Source organism: Elaeis guineensis, chromosome 16, assembly GCF_000442705.2.
Source record: "Elaeis guineensis isolate ETL-2024a chromosome 16, EG11, whole genome shotgun sequence".
Lineage (NCBI taxonomy): Eukaryota > Viridiplantae > Streptophyta > Magnoliopsida > Arecales > Arecaceae > Elaeis > Elaeis guineensis.
In genome coordinates, this window is record NC_026008.2 from 37,201,079 (window position 1) to 37,215,888 (window position 14,810).

The following is a 14,810-nucleotide window of genomic DNA, read 5'->3' on the forward strand; positions in this document are numbered from 1 at the left end:
CCCCCCATTGCCGACTTATTTTGGAGGGTTCAGGAGTTCCCCAACCATAGCGGTGTTCGACTTAAAGTAAAGGTATTAATATATAAACTTTCTTTTATATTGATAGATTACATAATCTAGATATTTTAATTTGGCTAGCAGCTTGTGTTAAGATGATGCATATACCAACTATGTACCATTCTTTGTTGCAATATTATCTATTTTCTTCCATTTATTCATTACTACATAAAATTAGTTTGGAAAGACATGAAGGTGTCAGTTGATATATTGCCAAAGATCATACTTGTGCACCAATAGAAATACAAATACAGTCACATGCATAAACAAAACACATGCAAGCACATAATAAAACTGACATAATCATCAAATAGATGGAATTAGTATATGTGTTATTATCTAATGTAAAACTAATGCTAAAAGATTAGGAAAATGTAACACCTGCTCGTCAAAGTTGTTTGCCATTAGACATCTGACCTTACACACTTAGCATTTAACATGTCCTTTAGCATTTAACACTTAATATTTTGCTCACAAGCATTATCATAATGTCGTATCATAGTTAATCTCTTTTGGTAGGAAGATGATGTAATGTATAAGTTATGAATTCTTTCTTGTCTCTGATGATATTTGATTGACAACCTCACCACATATAACAACTGGCCCTTGCTAAATAATTTAAAAATGTATTCCCGAGTTTGTTGTTTTATTTTTTGTTTGTAAGAACATGCCAGTGAAATTTATAGTAAAATGGGATTTTTAGAAATTCTTGAAATGAATCCTTGTAGCTGCATTATCTGTAAACATATACATGCATGTATGTATGTAGCAATGATGGTGCCCTATTTATATGTAAATTTTGCTTAGTAAATCTATGTGAAGATGTGATAGTATCATCATAGCTTTTATTAAAGTGAAGTATCATCTATTTTGTAGGTAGATACTTAATTTATTAATATATTATTCATTAATATATTTATTTTTTTGTAGTAAATAAATTATAACTGATCTCCATTAGTTCTTGCAAATGGTTCATTCAAAATCCTCAAGGAGTCGAGAGAGGAGCTTTTTGGTTTTGATATTAATTTCTCTATATAGATCATTGGTTTGGACCGACAGCATTAGTGCCATCAATCGACTACAGATTCATGACATCCTATCTAGAAATTTAACTGATAATGATGTAAGTACTATGTACAAAGTTGCATAAATCAAAGATATATGCAAGTTAATTTTTATTTTTTGCAATGGACTATGCAGGTCATAGATATTTTCTGATCCCTCCTACAGCAGCATGCATGACCAATCATTCAATATATTTAGAGTTTATCTTTCTGTTGCGACCCTTCTTTATGGTAATTATTTAGTATTTTTAATGCAATGTCATGTCTTAATTAGTGCTATTCTTTTTAATGTATGTTTTAATTTTTTTTTCTTTTTAGAGTATGTTGCTGGGCACATAGAAAGTTTTCGTTAAAACTATGCGAGACTTCATACCTCATTCATTGGCTGAAGTCAAGTAGATATTCATGCCCATATGTTCATCGACACATTGGCACCTGCTTATCGTGGATATAGAAGGCACATATTTTAGACACTATACATTCGTGAACGATGTGGAGTACAGGATCGTCGCTAGAAGATTTGTGAGTAATGACCATATTTATCGAATGTTGTGCATACCTATGTATTGCTAACTATGTGTTTGAATTCTAATGTTATGTTTGCAATTGACCTGGTTGATTGAGATGGCATGAGATGTCTACTCTACTCATATGGATAATTGACCGCTTCATTTTGTTAAATGCTTACAGTAGGATGCCGGGTAAATATAATAATAATCTGATTTACTGGTATCTTTACATTATACACATTAGAGACACGATTCATTTTTTCCAAAATAACTTAATGTGCCAAACTAGATAATTATAAGTGCAAAATAACTTTTGTCGTGCCAACTAATGTTGCATGCTGAATTAAGTCCGTGCCAAATAATGCACTGTACCATCTAATGGTCCAAGTCAAATATGACTTGATGTCGTGTTCTGCATCATGCCAACTAATGCAGTATTCCTCTTATATATTTAGGAAAAAATCATATTTCCAATTTTGAGTCCCATATGTGCCAACACACATCTGTGCCAACCAATCTAAGGTATCATTTATTTGTTTTATTGATTGTGAGCATGAAAAATTTTGTAGGCCTGATTATGCCATCTACATCATGCATTTTATGGAGAGTTTGGTGATGGATGGGCAGATCACAATTACGGAAGCTGGTGTACAGGAGTTACATGCCAAATATGCTGTGCAGGTGATTGTTAAAGGTCGCGAGGTGGGATCGTCATAGTTTATTTTATGCTATCTTTTGTGACCATATGTGTTGGATCCACTATTTATGTACATTTGTGTTTTGTATATTCTGCCTAAATATTTGGATGTATTATGAATCGCTTGTGAATAAACTTGTATAAAAGCCTGTAAAATTTTTTTTTTACTGCAATGAAACTATAATTTTCATGTATATAAATAATTTGTAGTAGGTGAATCAGTTGTGTTTATTATGTTATTGATGCAATGAATTTGTTGAAATCTGAGTTTGTTCTTCATATTTCTTTAAGTTTGTTAATAGGTTTATATTATGTTTATTGACAGATCTGATAATGGTGAAGTTTTGCAGTTGGTGTGAATATTATTTTCTAGATGATTTTGTATCTAGAGTTATGATAGGTCAATATGCTTGTTTGTATGGAAGTGGTTTTGTTGTCGAATTTCTGATGTTGTTTGCCATTGTTTCTGACCTCATATCTTATTCGTTTAAAAGTTTGAGTTTGCTCTATTAGGTAAATTTGTGTCCCTCCATAATAGAGAATGAGAAAGGAAGATAAACACATTGATGATTGTGAAGTTCAGATATTTACTTTATGGATTGTGTTATATTTTTTTTGCCACAGTAGGGTCCAGCATAAACATAAACTACCCCAAAATAAATATAAACCCTACAGAATAAATACAAACTACATATAATAAATAGAAACTCTACTGAAATAAATACAAACCCCACAGAATAAATACAAACTTGGAGTCTACAAGTTGGGTGATCCCAGGATTCTCCTAAGATAAATACTAACTGAGGAGGATAAACACTAACTCCTGCGGAAATAAACAAAAATCATCTTAGAATAAACATAAATATCAAATAATAAACATAAATTAATTTAGAATAAATGCAAACTAACTAAAGTTACTATTTGTTCTTTATGAATCTAAGTCCGGATAAACATAAATTACCTCAGAATAAATACAAATCATGTAGAATAAACACAAACTGCATATAATAAATAAAAATTTTGCTGAAATAAACATAAACCTCATAGAATAAATACAAACTCAGAGTCTACAAGTTGGGTGATCCTAGGGTCCTCCTAGGATAAATACTAACTTAGGAGGATAAACACTAACTCCTGCTGAAATAAACATAAATTATTTTAGGATAAATACAAACATCAAATAATAAATACAAACTGACTTAGAATAAATACAAACTAACCAAAATTGCTCTCTGTCTTTTATAAACCCAAGCTCGAATAAACACAAACTACCTCAAAATAAATATAAATCCCTCAGAATAAACACAAATTGCATATAATAAATAGAAACTCTATTGAAAACACAAACTCTGTAGAATAAATACAAACTCGAGGTCCATAAGTTGGGTGATCTCAAGGTCCTCCTAGGATAAACACTAATTGAGGAGGATAAATACTAATTCTTACTGAAATAAATATAAATCATTCTAAGATAAACATAAATACTAAATAATAAATACAAACTGACTTAGAATAAATACAAACTAACCGAAGTTACTCTCTGCCCTTTATGAACTCAAATTTGGATAAATACAAACTACCTCAGAATAAACACAAATCTATCAAAATAAACACAAACTGCATACTCAGAATAAACACAAATCTCTCAAAATAAACACAAAATGCGTATAATAAATAGAAACTCTGCTGAAATAAACATAAATCTCAGAGAATAAATATAAACTCGATGTCCACAAGTTAGATGATCCCAGGATCCTCCCAAGATAAACACTAACTGAGAAGGATAAATACTAACTTCTGCTGAAATAAACATAAACTATCCAAAGATAAATACAAACATCAAATAATAAATATAAACTGACTTAAAATAAACACAAACTGATCGAAGTTGCTCTCTGCTCTTTATGAACATCCCTGTTGCCCAGCTATGCAATCCAAGAGGGGGGATGAATTGGATTTTTAAAAAATTTAAACTTAACTTACAACTATGAAGATTATTTAACAATGAGCAAGATAAGTATAGAGAGTGTAATTTATGCAAGGATAATAGTTGGATGCCAGAATACAAGAGAATGAAGAAGTTTGAAAGGAGAGTAATTTAGCATAATACAAACAAGAAGATTTATAGTGGTTCGGTGCCAACTTTGCACCTACATCCACTCTCCAAGCTCCTACTTGAGAATTTCAATCCACTAAATTATATTCAACCTGAATATACTCGTCGGAACCTCTGACTTTAGCTATCCCAAGCTAGACCACTTATTTTCTGGGTACAAGCCAACCCAATACAATCCGATTCAAAGTTCGGATCAACCTTCCCACATTTTGGAACCTTTTCAAAACAAAAACAATAACTCAAAAAGAGTATTACAGTTAATTACACAGAAATACAGATGAAGCTCTTTTAATGAGCGAATAAAGCTTTAAATACACTTTACATAATTAGAAGAAAGCTCTTTCTGATTTTCTCAAGGTGGTTGAAGATTTGAATGAGCTCTTGAGGAGTTGGTGAACTTGAATTAAAAGCTTCTTGAACTCTTTAAGTGGGCTCTTGCTTAGGGTTGAAATGAATGCTTGAAGAACCTTTTTCAAATCTCTCTTTTTTTTTTAATTTCCTCCTTTAAGTCCCTTTATATAACTTCAAATAATGGTGAAGAGTAATCTGGACTGAAATAGAGCTGTTAGAGCACATTAAATGAGCATTAAATGCAATTGAAATGGGTTAAAAACTAGCCATTGCAGAATTCTTTCGTCACAGGGGTCGACTCATAGGGTCGACTCATGCTCATGGGTCGACTCATGGGGTCGACCTCTGTGAAAAAGAGCAGAAAATAACTGTTCTGTAATTTTGGCCTGCAGAGCAGCTGAGGTCGACTCATGGGGTCGACTCATGCCAAGGGGTCGACCCATAGGGTCGACTCACAGAGTGTGCCAGCCAAAATTTTCGTGTGCCGTTCAGCCCTTTAAGCCATGAGTCGACTCATGGGGTCGATTCAAAAATAGAAATATGATTTTCTTACAAAATACACTTCCAAAAGTATTGAAATTTCCTCCAATAGATTGTACGTCTTTTATTTTTGCTCTTGAGGCTTCTGAATCAGGTCTGAATAAAATTATGATTTTGCCCCTGAAATGCAATAAGTCTTTTTTCAAGTCAAAATCATTAGTAGTCTCCTCAAATGCTTTGTAATCATCAAAATCAATTCAAGGAGCAACAATCTCTCCCTTTTTGATGATGACAAAATACTTGAGCAAAAGTAAATATAAGGCATTGAACATGAATTTCAGATTTATGAAGATGCATTACTTGAATATTATAGCCAAGTATTGGAACGAGATGCATCATAAGCAGTTTAAAGATAAATTTAAAATTTACTTATAAGTGCATTTGCCTGGAAAGAAAAAGCTGATTTTGATTCTTTGGCATATGACACATGTACCTATTTGTTTAACAATTTACTTAATGTTCAATCTTTATTGCTCTTAGAATTGTTGCTTGATGTTCAATCTTTATTGGTCTTATTGCTCAATCTTGATTTTGATATTTTGATTCTCTACTCTTCCTTTTTGACAGCATCAACTAAGATTCTCTACTCCCCCTTTTTCTTTATTCCTTCCTTTTGATGGAATCAATATCTTTAGCTTCCTTCTTTGATTGTTTGTTTCTTTATTGCTTATTGTTTTACTCTCCCTCAATATAGCAATCGTAAAAGATATATCAATTTACTCATTTAACAGATATTGCTATTCAAGTATTTCATGATTTAAAAGTAACTCCATTTGATCACATTCAAGGACATTCATTGAAAGTCAAAGTATATATTTATATATATCAAAAGGTGACTGAATACATAAATATTTCAAGACATAAGAGTTAACTTAGAGTACAAAAGACATGGATAGAAACTATCCAAGAGTTAATCAATTGACATTACATTGCATGGCCTACAAGATAGATCCTAAAAAAAAACTAAAGAAAGGACAGACTACACTGGATCTAATAGATATCATGACTGGATGGATCGGAGTCTGATGAATCAGAAATGGGGTGAGGAGATGAAGGATCATGTCCATGAGCTTGACCTCGACCGCGTCTGCCTCTGCCACGGGTAGAGGTGCCAGCACGAGTGGAGGGGTGAGAAGATCCTGAAGGCTGAGAAGCAAAAGACTGAGCTACAAGTGAGAGTCTGATGGTGTTTAGAAGGTTCAAAGCTCTCGAAACAGATTGTAGCAGTGCAGTGAACTGAGTGGAAGCATGCTCACTAGAGCCCCTGATCTCTCTCAAAAAGTCAAAACCACTCTCTAAGACTCCTCACAGTCTGGCTACCTCCGCAGATAGGTCTGAGACCTCAGTGATGTCCTCATGCCGCTGTGGATGGGCTAGAGCTAACACTTGCCCCTGCAAGTCAAGCACTCTGCCAGTCAGTCTCAATACACAACTCTCAAGTTGTTCGATGCGTACTGACTGATCAGTAATCATTTGAAACACAGTGGAGATGTGGGAGATCAGTGTCTGATCAGATACACCGTGAGATGTCGCTCTCTGAGCAAAAGCTGAAGTGCCCATCTGTCGAGATAGTATGGAAGCTACATACTGAGATATCATCTCTATCTGATCATCAGCCAATCTGATCTTAGAAGGATGTGCTCTGCTGTCCGACTGCTGAACTGAAGTATGCCTCCTCGCAGACTCTGACGGCCCAGCCTCGTGGTCAGAAACAAATTGAATATCTGGAGATACAGCCCTGTGATCATGGAGGGATGAGGATGGTCCTTCCTCCTCTGCTCTGTCCTCAGCTCTCTCATCCACACCTTTTGTCCAACCACCATCAGTTTTAGAAAATCCCATGCGATGCAAAGTATGGTGGTTGATAGTGTCGGAGTGAGATAGCCAAGCTATTGCCTCCCCCTCAAAGCTAACTCCGAACCTCCTAAATACTAAAGTGAGAGCCATACCAAAAGGCAAATGTGCCTTAGACCTATTTAAGGTCTCTCTCATAGCCTCAAACATCAATGCTGGAAGGTTCAGGGGGGTTTGAGTAATAACATGATACATAATGCAGATGTTCCGACCAGAGAGGAGATCATGTCTACCACTTCTAGAAAAAAATAACTTAGTTACCATGTGGTGTAGCAGCCTCATCTCAATGGAAAGAATCTTTGCCTCTAATTTGTTTAGGCTTTCAGTGAAGGTTCTCCCTAGAATAACATTTATTCCTTCCTCTTTCACTGAAAGTTCCATGTTTGTGTATCCCTCACAAGGTAAATGAAGAATTTCTCCCAAAAGCATAGGATCTAGGCTAATTTCTACACCCTTTACTGTGGATTTTACTGTTTCATTGCTATATCCCAAATTCAAATAAAATTCTCTAATAAGATCTACATAAGTATTTTTTTTAGGGAGCAGTAGAATTCCCAACCTTGATCCTTAATTTTTTATCCGATAGAGAATCCTTCCTTTTCAAAAAATCTGAAATCAATATTTTTGCCAGGCTCTACCTTCCTATCAGAGAGGGGTACCTTACTAGGGCTGATTGGAGACCTGATTGAAGCTGGAGTTGATGCAGGAGCAAGGTTTGAAGCAGAAGTGGTCTCGATTTCTTGTCTCTTCCAGCGCACACTTTCCTCCAACCCGCGAACTGATTTTCTTCTCTATGGAAACTTCATCTTCGGAGCCATTTGTGCAAGCAAAAATAGCAAGGAACTTAAGAGAGCAAATGTGAGGGAGAGATGAAAGTTTTTAGTGGAAGGATAAGGATTTTGAAGAAGTGGAGTACCGATTTGGAGAAGACGGGTAGAGTCTAGGGTAAGCTTGACTCGCTCCAAATGAAGAAGGAGAAAGGGAGGAACTTGGTTCCAAGAGGGCGATTTAGAGGGTGAGAGATGGTGGGAGTAGAGTTTTGGGGAAAAACTTGGGTTTGAGGAAGAAAAGAGGGAGTCTTTTGGCTTGGTGGAAGGAAGAAGACAGAGAGTTGGGTCAGCTCAAGGGAGGATTTACAACAAAAAGAAAGCGCCCGAAGGATTTAGTCAATATTACAAGTTTACCCTGAGGTCGATCCTGGGGGTCGACTCATGGCACAGAGAAATTCAGAAAAATGATGAAACAATTTACAAAAAAAAATGAAACATTAGGAGAAGGATGTTTATGCAAAAATTGATTATGAGAATGATAATTTTGGGCTTTTGAGCTCAAACAAAAAGATGAGAATTAAGCTAAAGAGATTTTTGGTGGTGATACCTTGAAATCAGAGGGACACTTAAGCAGATGGATCAAGGATTCCTAATTCTCTCCTAATTTCATAAAATCTATCTTCATTTAAGACCTTGGTAAAGATGTCAGCTAATTATTTTTCAGTACAAACATAGTCAAGAATTATGTCTTTATTTTGGACATGTTCTCTTATGAAATGATGTCTAATTTCTATATATTTTGACCTAGAATATTGAATTGGATTTTTAGTGAAATTTATGGCACTAGTGTTATCACATCTTATGGGAGTTTCATTGAGTTTGATACCAAAGTCTTCGAGTTGTTACTTAATCCATAAGATTTGAGCACAACAACTTCCGGCTGCAATGTATTCGGCCTCGGCCGTAGACAGTGCTATCAAATTTTGTTTCTTGCTAAACCAAGAGATTAGGTTAACTCCAAGAAATTGGCAAGTTTCACTAATAATTTTTCTATCTAATTTACATCCAGCAAAATCGGCATCTGAATATCCTATTAAGTCAATTTGTGAGTCCTTAGAATACCATAATCCTAGAGTGTATGTACCATTTAAATATCTAAGGATTCTTTTAACTGCATTCAAGTGTGATTCTTTTGGGTTTGATTGAAAACGAGCACACAGACAAATACTAAATATAATATCAGGTCTACTAGCAGTTAAATATAATAGAGAACCAATCATGCCTCTATAAAATTTTAAGTCTACACTTTTACCTTCTTCGTCCTTGTCAAGCTTACATGATGGGCTCATGGGTGTGCCAATTGGTTTGGAGTTCTCCATTCTAAATCTTTTGAGTAATTCTCTTGTGTACTTACTTTAGGTGATAAAGATTTCTTTCTTTGTTTGTTTGATTTAGAGTTTGAGAAAAAATATAAGTTCTCCCATCATGCTCATCTCGAACTCCCCCTGCATGAGCTTTGCAAAATCTTGACAAAGAGTTTCATTAGTAGACCCAAAAATAATGTCATCAACATATATTTGTATAACTAATATATCATCTTGATTTCTTTTAAAGAAAAGAGTTGTGTCTACATTTTCTCTTGAAAAATCATTATTAAGTAGAAATTTGCTTAGCCTTTCATACCAAGCCCTGGATGCTTGTTTCAAACCATATAGAGCTTTATTTAATCTAAAAATATGATTAGAAAAAGTATGATTTTCAAAACCTGGAGGTTGTTCTACATAAACTTCTTCAGCAATATATCCATTTAAAAAGGCACTTTTGACATCCATTTGGAATAATTTAAATTTCATAAAGCAAACATATGCAAGTAGAAGTCTAATTGCTTCTAATCTAGCAACAGATGCAAAGGTCTCATCAAAATCAATTCTTTCTTCTTGATTATAACCTTTTAAAATCAATCTTGCTTTATTTCTTATTACATTTTCATGTTCATCCAATTTATTCCTATATACCCATTTTGTGCCAATTATTGAATAGTTTTTAGGCCTTGATACTAAGATCCATACATTATTTCTTTCAAATTGATTAAGTTCTTCTTGCATTGCATTAATCCAATTATAATCTTTTTCAGCTTCGTCTATAGTTTTAGGTTTAAGATGAGAGACAAAAGCAAAATGATTGAGTGCATCTTTAAGTGAGGAACGAGTTCTTACACCATGTGTAGGATCACCAATGATTAGTTCCTTGGGGTGATTGTGATCATACCTCCATTCTTTGGATAGATTATTTATACCTTGAGGTTGTTCTTGTCATTCTTCACCTTCCTCATCTTGTTTGTCTTCATGTTCTTCATCATCTTGAATTGTTGAATCTTTTAGATTGATCTCCTTTATCCCTTCTATAAGAGGATCTGCATCATCAAAATCTTCATTCTTCCTTGAAGGAAGATCGTTAGTTTCATCAAAGACAACATAAATTGACTCCTCTACTACTAAGGTTCTTTTGTTGAAAACTCTAAAGGCTTTACTAGAAGAAGAGTAACCAAGAAAAATTGCTTCATCGGATTTTGCATCAAATTTTTCTAATCTTTCTTTACCATTATTTAACACAAAATATCGGCAACTAAAAATATAAAAATATGCAATGTTTGGTTTTCTTCCTTTCCAAAGCTCATAGGGAGTTTTTTTTTTAAATTTATCTAATTAAAGCACGATTCAATATGTAACATGCCGTGTTAATTGCTTCCGCCCAAAAGTTCTTGGAAGGTTGCTTTCACATAGCATGGTATGGGTCATTTTTTCAAGAGTTTTATTTTTTTTTCTACTACTCCATTTTATTGGGGTGTCCTAGGTGCCGAAAAGTTGTGGCCTATTTCTTTTTCATCACAAAATTTTTCAAAATCTTGGTTTTCAAATTCGGTTCCATGATCACTTCGAATATTTTGGATTGAAAAATCTTTCTCATTTACGACTTTTCGATAAAATTTAGAGAAAACTTGAAAAGTTTCATCCTTGTGTGCCAAAAAGAAAATCTATGTAAAATGAGAGAAATCATTAATAATTACAAAACCATATCGTTTTCCTCCTAGACTAGTAGTTCTAGTAGGTCCAAATAAATCTATGTGTAATAATTCTAATGGCCTAGTAGTTGAAACAGTATTTTTAGATTTGAATGAAATTCTTGTTTGTTTACCTAGTTGGCATGCATCACAAATTCTATCATTTTCAAAGTTTAATTTGAAAAAATCAATAACTAATTCTTTCTTAATGAGTTTTGAAAGTGAATGCATGCTAATATGTGCAAGCCTACGATGCCAAAGCCAACTAGTCTCATTAATCTTGGCATTCAATGATACTAGGCATTGCATGTTTATTTTGGATAGATCATTCAAATCTACCATATAAACATTACCATGTCTATGCCCAACAAATTTAATGCCTTCATTAACAGGACTAGTTCAATGCAAACAGAAGATTCAAAAATAACTTTGTATCCTTTATCACAAAATTGACTGATGCTTAATAAATTATGTTTTAAACCATCTACTAATAAAATATTTTTAATATACTTAGAGGGAGTGATACCAATGTTACCTATACCGATGATCTTTCCTTTGCCATTGTCTCCAAAGGTGACCATCCCTCCATTTTTAGCATCAAGTGTGATGAATTGGAATTCATCACCAGTCATGTGTCTCGAGCATCCGCTATCAAGATACTATTTTTGGTTTGCTCCTTGGGATGCTAGACACACCTGCAAGCAAAAGTCAAGTTTTTACTTTAGGTACCCAAGCTTTTTTGGGTCCTTTTTGGTTAGTCACAATGGTTCTTTTTGGAACCCATATTTTTTTTACATTAGAATTTATGGATTTGTTAGAGAAACAAGTGTATGACTTATTACACTTGTGTCCTACTCTACCACATTTGAAGCAAGTAATGTTTGAAAACTTGTTACTTGAAGAGTTTACATAGATATTTTTTAGAAACTTTTGTTTCTTTAAGGGGTTGTAACCAAGACCAGCCTTATCATAAACAGCCTTTTGATTTTCAAGAATCATATTAAGTTTATTAGAACTTAAGGTGAATTTTTCAACTATTGATTTTAGCTTGGTAATTTTATTCTTTAAGTTCAAATTTTCTTGAAACAGGATAGATTTTTCATTTGAAATACTCTCATTTTGTTTTAGTAAAGATTGATTCTTTGATTTTAACTCTTTGTTCTTTACCCCTAGCTTCTTTAGTTCATCAATTAAATCATAAAAAGCTTCATGAAGTTCTTCAAAGGTAAAATCAACAGAGATTTCAGAATTTATCTCATTTTCATATGCCATAAGGCACAAGTTGGCTTGTTCATTTGAGTCTTCTTCTTCTTCGAAGCTTGACTCATCACTTCCACTCCAAATAGCCATCATGGCCTTCTTCTTGTACTTCTTGAGATCCTTCTTCAGTTGTGGGTATTCAGACTTAAAATATCCTGGTTTCTTGCATTCGTAGCAAATAAGGAGTTGGTCTTTATCCTTTTCTTTGCTATATTTCTCTTTTGTGGGTGGCCTCTTTCTCATTCTTTATTTTTTTTTCTCAAAAATTTCTTAAACCTTCTAGCAATGAGAGCCATTTCTTCATCCTGCTCTTCATTTTTCATATCATCAGTTTCTTCATCAAGTTGAGCCATGGATTTGAGAGTGATTGTCCTCTTCTTTTTGACTTCTTCTTCTTGATGTTGTTTCATGCTCAGTTCATGTGTCATCAGTGATCCTAGAAGCTCTTCCAAGAGTAGGATGTTCAGATCCTTGGCTTCTTGGATAGCGATCACTTTGGCTTCCCAAGTTCTTGGTAAGGACCTAAGAATCTTTTCACGAGGTCACTGTTAGAATAAGACTTACCAAGACTTTTTAAACCATTTATAATATCAATAAAATGAGTAAATATTTTAGTTATAGATTCATCATGCTCCATTTTAAAAAGTTCATATTTATGCACGAGCATGTTAATTTTGGATTCTTTCACTTGATTAGTTCCTTCATGAGTTACTTCTAATCTATCTCATATTTTCTTAGCAGACATGCATGCTGAAATATGATGGAATTCATTAGCATCTAGGGCACAATACAAGACATTCATGGCTTTAGCATTTAGTTGAGTCATTTTCTTATCAACCTCATCCCATTCTTTTTCGGGTTTGATTGATTCCATACATCAATAATTTTAGTGGGTGTGTGTGGTCCGTTTACTATGATACTCCACATATCATAGTCAAGTACTTGAATGAAGATTTTCATCCGAGTTTTTCAATAGGTATAGTTTGATCCATTGAAAAGTGGAGGTTGGTTAGTGGACTGTCCCTCAGCTAAAGAAGTGCCAACTTGAGTTACCATAGATCTTTAGCTCTTTGATTGGTTAAATCAAAGTAGGACTAGAGCACCAGACTTTGATACCACTTGTTGCCCAACTATGCAACCCAAGAGGGGGGTGAATTGGATTTTTAAAAAATTTAAACTTAACTTACAACTATGAAGATTATTTAACAATGAGCAAGATAAGTATAGAGAGTGTAATTTATGCAAGGATAATAGTTGGATGCTAGAATGCAAGAAAATGAAGAAGTTTGAAAAGAGAGCAATTTAGCACAACACAAACAAAAAGATTTATAGTGGTTCGGTGCCAACCTTGCACCTACATCCACTCTCCAAGCTCCTACTTAGAAATTTTAATCCACTAAACTGTATTCAACCTGAATACACTCGTCAGAACCTCTAACTCTAGCTATCCCAAGCTAGACCACTTATTTCTCGGGTACAAGCCAATCCAATACAATCCGATTCAAGGTTCGGATCAACCTTCCCATGTTTTGAAACCTTTCCAAAATAAAAATAATAACTCAAAAAGAGTATTACAGTTAATTGCACAGAAATACAGATGAAGCTCCTTTAATGAGCGAATAAAGCTTTAAAAATACTTTACACAATTAGAAGGAAGCTCTTTCTGATTTTCTCAAGGTGGTTGAAGACTTGAATGAGCTCTTGAGGAGTTGGTGAACTTGAATTAAAAGCTTCTTGAACTCTTTAAGTGGGCTCTTGCTTAGGGTTGAAATGAATGCTTGAAGAACCTTTTTCAAATCTCCTTTTTTTTTTGATTCCCTCCTTTAAGTCCCTTTATATAACTTCAAATAATGGTGGAGAGTAATCTGGACTGAAAAAGAGCCGTTAGAGCACATTAAATGAGCATTAAATGCAATTAAAATGGGTTAAAAACTAGCTGTTGTGAAATTTTTCCGTCACAGGGGCCGACTCATGCTCATGGGTCGACTCATGGGGTCGACCTCTGTGAAAAAGAGCAGAAAATAATTATTCTGTAATTTTGGCATGTAGAGTAGCAGAGGTCGACTCATGGAGTCGACTCATGCCAAGGGTTCGACCCATAGGGTCGACTCACAGAGTGTGTGTCAGCCAAAATTTTCGCGTGCCGTTCAGCCCTTTAAGCCATGAGTCGACTCATGGGGTCGACTCAAAAATAGAAACCTGATTTTCTTACAAAATACACTTCCAAAAGTGTTGAAATTTTCTCCAATAGATTGCACGTCTTTTGTTCTTGCTCTTGAGGCTTCTGAATCAGATCTGAATAAAATTATGATTTTGCCCCTGAAATGCAATAAATCTTTTTTCAAGCCAAAATCATTAGTAGTCCCCTCAAATACTTTGTAATCATCAAAATCAATTCAAGGAGCAACAGTCCCAAGCTTGGATAAATATAAACTACCCCAGAATAAATATAAACTTTATAGAATAAACACAAACTGTGTATAATAAATAGAAATTCTATTGAAATAAATACAAACCTCACAGAATAAATA